At 38.6% G+C, this 6,839-nt stretch overlaps 1 non-coding gene across 1 annotated transcript; it reads left to right on the top strand.

The window, feature by feature from the left end:
- The first annotated feature begins 318 nt into the window (after positions 1-318).
- LOC122087761 lies at positions 319-428 on the top strand. The gene has a single exon (XR_006142836.1). It is a non-coding gene; the product is annotated as a small nucleolar RNA R71 (small nucleolar RNA).
- The last annotated feature ends 6,411 nt before the right edge of the window (positions 429-6,839 follow it).

Raw genomic sequence — 6,839 nt, 5'->3', positions numbered from 1 at the left:
CACCAAGCACAAATCTTAACCAAATTGACTGATGATGGCTCTCTAAGAACAATAGCCTCAATTCTCTTGATTAGGCTATCCAAATAGGCTTCCTTGACTACTATCCCATCCATAAAATATCCTTTTCCTTCGATTGTACTTTCACTCTCTTGGGTTGATTCCCACTCACGGGTTTTGTCAGCTAAGTCAAGTAAGAATTCCCATGCGTTTCCTTCATCTATAAAGGATGTGAATTCCTCAAGACACATAGAATCTATCATTTGTTTAGTTAGGTAATCAATACCCTCATAAATTATTTGACATAAATGCCATAAGTCTAGGTCATGGTGAGGGCATTCTTGGAGTAGAAGATCCTTGAATCTCTCCATAAGTTTAGAAAATGACTCACTGGGCTTTTGCCTAAACTAAAGGATATCACTTCTAAGCTTATTGGTCTTGTGAGTTGGGAAAAATTCTTAAGGAAGACAACTGTGAACTGTTCCCATGAGGTTATAGAATTTGTGGGTAACCTATACAACCACTTCTTAGCTTGGTATTTTAATGCAAAAGTGATAAACCTAAGCTTAACAGCATCATCAGAAAGTTATTGGATCTTAATTAGAACACAACATTTCTCTTTAAATTCCCTTAGAAATAGGTATGCATCCTCAGAGGTCAACCCATGGAAGTGGGGCAACATAGTGATGTATTGAGATTTGAGTTCAAAACTATTGCCCTAGGCTTGTGGAAGAACTATGCAGGAAGGTTGGGCTGTTCTAGTAGGGTAGAACCTATCTTTTAGAGATTTAGGTGAAGGGTTTTGATGTTGGTCTCCCATATTGAAAGGTTTTAAAGAGAGCAAACGTATAGGGTTACTACTTATTGGATCTATTCTTTCTAACCGATTCTTAGTATTACGTACCCACCAAACACTCATGCAATAGAAAACTACCCACAACTAGAGTAAGACAAGCACAAAAGAATGGATAGCAAAACTTTTTTTTTAATGATTTTTTTTTTTTTTTTTTTTTTTTGCTTTTTGGGAGCTTACTGGCAGGGATGCGAGATTGCTCAGGTCAATTCCTGAGGTACTGCTACAGGGTGAAACTTGTCTTTATCATACTGTGAGGTGTGGCGACCTCCACCGATACAACCATTATTACAAGTTGTTCTTCTCAGGAATTCAATAAAAGAAAAGGAAAAACAAAACAAAGCAAACAAAGCACTCCGATTTACCAAAAGAAAGCGAAAAATAACATGGAACTGTCTCCCTGGCAACGGCGCCAAAAATTTGTTTGAGATTTTAAAATGTAACCGCAAGCGTACAGATCAGTGTAGCTACGGGTCGAACACAGGGAGAGCAACTACTTTATTTTTTTTTCTTTTAATAATACGAAAGTGAACTGAATAATGGTTGTGATCTAATTCTAATTACCATCCTAAACATATGTATCTAAAATAACGTCCTAACCATTCGTCATCTAAGAGTTTAAAGACGCAAGCCATGCAATTAAAATTAAATAAATAAATAATTAAAAATAAACAACCCACAGAATTAAAAAATATAATAATAAAGGAAAAAAATGTTGAATTAAAAATAAAGTAAAAGAAAGGGGATAAAGCTAAAGAGAGACTCACAAGTAGGTTTCTCTACTTAGCTCGAGAGATGCATCATAATATGAGCTTCCCTACTTGACCAGAGAGTCACTCTTACAAGGGTTACTCTACTTGGCTTTAGGAAAAGGGAGACAATTAAAATAAAAGTAATAAATTGATAGTTCTATATCTAGGAGGGGCAAAACCAACACACATACACTAGCCATGAACCTTTGGGGAAAGGGATAGCAATAATGTAACGACTGAAAATAAAATCCTAAATTAAGAAAGAAAGGGTAGTAAGAAGAGGGAATGAGAGGGGGGAGAGAAGACTACTGAAGGAGCCTACTTACTTGAACTTCAACTCTTGAACTGAAAACTTGATCGATTTGAGATACTACCAGTACTAAAAATCAGATCTGGAATAAACCAAATCTAAAATTTCCAATACTAGAGAAAACAAATTTGAAGAAAAAAATAAATTGAACTTGAAAGGCATGCTTCATAGTTTGTTCTTGTCACCTAGAACTAAGCCTAGAACTAGAACTTGAAAATTACAACTTGGATTGCTTAAATAATTAAAATAAAAGACTGAATCAAAAACAAAAGTGCTTACATTAATTGAATAAAAAGAACTTATAAAGTGTTTAAAGCATAAACCTATAACTAGAGCTAGAGAAAGAGAAAACTAGAGAAAGAGATAGAGCAACTAAAAAAAAAAACCCTAAAAGAAGAATGAATTGTCCCCCTCCTCTTACATGAGTTGTATTTATAGAGAATAGGGAGGTAGGGTAACAAATTTCTCTTTACTAAAAGGGAGAAACCCACAATTGGTAATGGGATCTTTTGAGACCAAAAGTGTTAAGGTGGAGGAGAGAGAAGAGAGAAATAAACTTGGAGAAATTTTGTATAAATTTTTTTTGCTTATTTTCTTTCCTTTTTTTTTTTTTTTTTTATTTGTCTCTTCTTTTTCTCCCTCCAAGGGACGATTTTTCTTCTTGTTTTGTGTGATTTGGACAATCTTTTGGTAATGATGTGGAGGAGAGAGAAGATTTGGACAAGATTTATTTCTCCCCTTTTTTTCTTTCCTTTTTTTTTCTCTTTGTAGGAAAACCCTCCCACGATTTTCCTTGCTTCTAATTTGATGTGGAAATCCCCTCCATGCCCTTAGTACTTTAAATGAGTGAAAAGTAGGAAATCTTCAACAAAATTCTCCAAAAAAAAGACAACCATGAGATTCGAACTTGAGACCTCCTGGTGAGCAAGGGAATTTTACATACCATAGCTCACCAACTACACTAGTTAGTTGTTGTTGGAGAGATATGATGCACGATAATGCTTAAAGTCTTTAAAATACAAAACCTACAAAAAGAGAGTAAAACCCAAGGTTGCTCCATTCTAAATATATAAAAAGCATGTTTTATTACCCTAGATTTCACATATAAATGTGCTCATCACATGTCCAAAATGAACTTCTAGAGATAGAGAGAAAATAAAATGAGAGAACATTTGAAGAAGTTAGAAAGTATGATCCGGTGTGGCAAGAACTAAGAAGGGCAGGCGACAGATCCTAGCGAGATGAGTTTCTTCTCTGGGGCACGAGTTCCTGAAAAATTTAAGTGGCAAACTGATAAGTTTGATGAGTCAGGAAACCCCAAGGCTCACCTAAAGATCTTCGTGAGTATTGCCAAATCATGGCAATTCACTGATGAATAGATGGATCAAGCCTTCATGTTAACTTTATTAGGGTCAGCTTTGAGGTGGCTTACACAATTGAAACCCGCGCACAGACTTAGAATTAGGGGACATTTGTGCGAGCTTTTATCAAGCAGTACTCCTCTAACATAGAAGTTGATGGCAAACTATGTGCATTGGAGACCCTAAGACAACATCCGAAGGAAGGGTTTACAACATTTCTGATGAGGTTTTAGGACAAGGTTGCCAAAATGATGGATCACCCTTCTGAAGCGGAACAAGTGGAGATGCTAATTGAAAATCTCTCCAAACCATACTATGAGGTCCTCTACTACCAACATTTGCAAAAAAAGTTTGACACTCTAATAGCTACAGACACCAGCGTCTAAAACAATTTGTTAAGTGATGTTCAATACCAAGTAGTTTCTCAGGACACAGGGAAAAGTACAAGATTTAGGTGAGGTAAGGGTCCAGAAGCAGGCATAGTGAACACAGTCCAGCAGCCAGTAGTGTTCGCAACTGCATCTCATCGTCAGCCGTTTGTGATATAAGCGAATCCCCTAGCTCAAAGAGTTCCTTGGCCAAGGAGGCAGTTCACAAATTTGGGAATGCCATTGGCCGCAATTTATAAGAAGTTAAAGAAGCAAGGCCTCCTCGGCATAATTGCTCCCAAACCGGTCAACGATCCCTTACCACAAAGCGGTGCTTCAATTTACAATATGCCATCAAGATTTGGTAGATAAGGGGATAATAGAAGTGAAAGTCAAGCAAGCTCCTAATGTCACAACCAATCCTCTCCCACACCATGGGGCAGTCAATGCATTGGAAGATGAGGAATCTCAAGATGATCCAACTCGACTCATCCGGCCAAGGGGCGGGAAAGGTCTCATGAATTCCCGTGTTTATAAGAAGATTATGGGAAACAAAGCAAGAATAATGAGAGAATAAATTGAAAGATTCTCAATAGCCACTAATGTAGTAGTATCAGGAGTTATGGAAAAATCACCACCACATAGTCCTCCACCATCCTCACCATCATCTAAAGTCCCAACATTCCACACCTCTTTATATCTACTTGCTTTGCCAACATGCGACCCTTCATATCACCCACCTTTGCCACCACTACCCAAATCCCCATCATACCACCCAAGATCATACCCTTCATCACCCTGTAGACACCCAATTTTGTCACCCACCTAGGTAGTGATGACATACAGGGAATGATCAAGGTTCGTGCTTCACTTCAGAAGGGAATCTAGGCCTTTGACAACGATCCATGTAATGGTAGTAACTCAAAAATCAACCCTAAACCCTAATCCAATTTGAAATTCTGAAGTAGCCCAAATCAGTTGAAAACCTTAATCTGTCCCCGGGCCAATTTTGAACCCAATTTTGTGGTACCCGATCTTAGCATGTATATTGACAAATCGATTCTAAGTATTCTCCAATAGTGTGGGAACGGCATAAACAAGGATTGCCAGAAAAACCCCTAGCTGGCAAAAGGGAAAAAACCCACACCATTGGATAGCACTCGGAAAGATGACCTTAATAACATATCGCACACGAAATCAGACTTCTAGATCTCCTGTAATCGGTCCGAGAAGTCAGAACAGATTTGGACCTAGGATTTTCCCAGGACACATATTTGGCCAGACCCGTCCAAGACCCATACGGGCCTTTACAGGTCCATATGTGTAGACACCGAATTTTGTCACCCCCCGACAATGATGACAATATGAAGGATTACATGTTGGATATTTTAGACTTGGAGAATTTTCAAACTTAGAGTAGAAAATGACCATATTTTGCTATAAACTTTCAAGAGAAAATGTTTTCAAAAATTAGAATTTGATGTTGTGGATTATTGTTGTTTGTCACCCCTCGGCCTACACCAGGCCATGCTCCACATAAGGCCGTGCTCCACCTCGGCCTACATCAGGCCTTGCTGCACCTCGGCCTCCATTAGGCCGTGCTCCACCTCGGCCTCCAGCAGGCCGTGCTCCACTTTGTCCAAAGGCAAGGCCTTTTGGACAATCCTCTCTAGTTTTAGTCCCACATCAGAAATTTGAGAAAATTGCCCCAAGTCCCATGGCTATAAAAATGGCCCTTCCCCTCTTCCAAAGGGGGAGGAGAAAAATTGAGAATTTGGGAGAGAGGATGGCCCCATTAAGGTTTTTGGCTAACTTCTTCCCTCTAAAATCAAACATTCTCCAAGTTTAAAATTTTAATACATTAATCCTTCATTGAGCCGGGAGATCCTATCCGGTCTGGTTCGATTTGGGGGCTCAAAGCACAAGGGTTATCTCCCCTTGTTCCTTGATTAAAGCCAGCTTAAGGAATTTTTCCTCTCCTAATTGCAGTTTAGAGCTAGCTTATCTAATGTAATAAATTAATTCCTAATTGATTTATTTAGATTAATTATGCTTAATTAGTATCAATTTGGTTCAATACGGTTTATTAGATGTAAATTGATTTATTCCGGTCCAATTAAGGGGTATTTAGGTTTAATTATTTTTTAAGCATGTTTACCTTTGATTTGGTTTAGTTTTTAAATTGCTTGTTGTTCTTTTAATCTGGGACCTTAGATCAGAATCTTATATGTAACCTAATTCTTCTTCTTCTTCCTCCTCTTTTTATCTTCTTCTTCCCTGCTGCTACAACCGAACTGCAGCCGCACCTTTCTCTTCTTCTTCTTCTTCTTCTTCTTTCTCTTCTTCTCTTTTCCTTCCCTGCTGTTGCAACCCCTAACCAGCAGCAACCGAGCCGCACTAACTCCTCCTCCTTCTTCTTCTTCTTCTTCTTCTTCTCTTCTTCCCTTTTCCTCCCCTGCCGCTGCGACCCCTAACCAGCAGCAACCGAGCCGCACTAACTCCTCCTCCTTCTTCTTCTTCTTCTTCTTCTTCTTCTTCTTCTTCTCTTCTTCTCTTTTCCTTCTCTGCTGTTGCAACCCCTAACCGGCAGCAACCGAGCTGCACTAACTCCTCCTCCTCCTTCTTCTTCTTCTTCTTCTTCTCTTCTTCCCTTTTCCTTCCCTGCTGCTACGACCCCTAACCGGCAGCAATCGAGCCGCACTAACTCCTAATCCTCCTCTCTTCTTCTTCTTCTTCTTTTTCTTTCTCTTTTCCTTCCCTGCTACTGTAACCGGCAGCAACCGGACCTTCTTCTTCTTCTTCTTCTTTTTCTTTCTATTTTCCTTCCCTGCTGCTGTAACTGGCAGCAGCCGAACCCCCCTCTTTCTTCTTTTCTTCTTCTTCTTCTCTTCTCTTCTTTTTCTCCTGCAGCAGCAACCGAACCCCCCTCTATCTTCTTTTCTTTTTCTTCTTCTCCTTCTTATTTTATTTTCTTGTTTTTTTGTTATTTATTTAATTTGCTATTAGATAGTCCATACTTGTAATGCCCCCAACCTATTATTTCATTTCTATGTGGAATCTTTCCCTCCCTTTTTTATATTTTATTTTTCTTTTATCCATTTTGGTTTGATTTCAGGTCTATAATGTATCTAGTCCTAGAACTTAGGTTTGGGATTCCCCTAATTTTAAAATTTCAAATCAAATGATTTCATTTTATTT

Source organism: Macadamia integrifolia, chromosome 8 (genome assembly GCF_013358625.1).
Source record: "Macadamia integrifolia cultivar HAES 741 chromosome 8, SCU_Mint_v3, whole genome shotgun sequence".
Taxonomy (NCBI): domain Eukaryota; kingdom Viridiplantae; phylum Streptophyta; class Magnoliopsida; order Proteales; family Proteaceae; genus Macadamia; species Macadamia integrifolia.
Note: the sequence above shows the minus strand (reverse complement) of the source record. Positions and strands in the feature narration are given on the sequence as shown.